Raw genomic sequence first — 624 nt, forward strand, 5'->3', positions numbered from 1 at the left:
AAATACATCATCCAATGTTTCACAGCAATTATAGGATCCCGTCTAACTCTATTGCCTCTTTTCACCCTCAACTAAAATTTCCAAGTATATGACATAAATCCTGTTTCTCTTCTACACTGTGTTCATTATAACTCAAATACTAGAAATTTAGATTTCTCTCTTTACTTGCTTTTTGCTTTCCTCATCCAAACATCAGGGGCACAAAAGATATTTTTTCCTGTGTTTTTACAATCACACTAATTCTGTCAAAACCCATTTTCACTGCCTGCCTCACAATTTCAACTGATTTTGGTTTTGAGCTATCCAAGTGCCACAGGCATAACCTCTTTCCAAAATCTCTTCTCCAAGGCTCACGGTTGTTCCTCCTATTACATCAGTTAAATTCCTTCCAGTTATTCCTCTCCTTCCCTTGCAACGGCACAAGGAATATGTTACCATATACCCCAGCAGCTTCATTAGCAACAGAATAGCAGAGCAACAGTGCAAAAAATGTTTCACGGCAGCACCTAGAAACAAGCAGAGTGGACCGAGACCCCAACAAAGCCAGTTTAATCTACGGGTATTTACATGATGCACGACGTATACCGCCGACGGGCGAAGCACATAAAATACAGCCGTACAATC

This window comes from Egretta garzetta, unplaced genomic scaffold (genome assembly GCF_000687185.1).
Source record: "Egretta garzetta isolate BGI_Z169 unplaced genomic scaffold, ASM68718v1 scaffold797, whole genome shotgun sequence".
Classification (NCBI taxonomy): domain Eukaryota; kingdom Metazoa; phylum Chordata; class Aves; order Pelecaniformes; family Ardeidae; genus Egretta; species Egretta garzetta.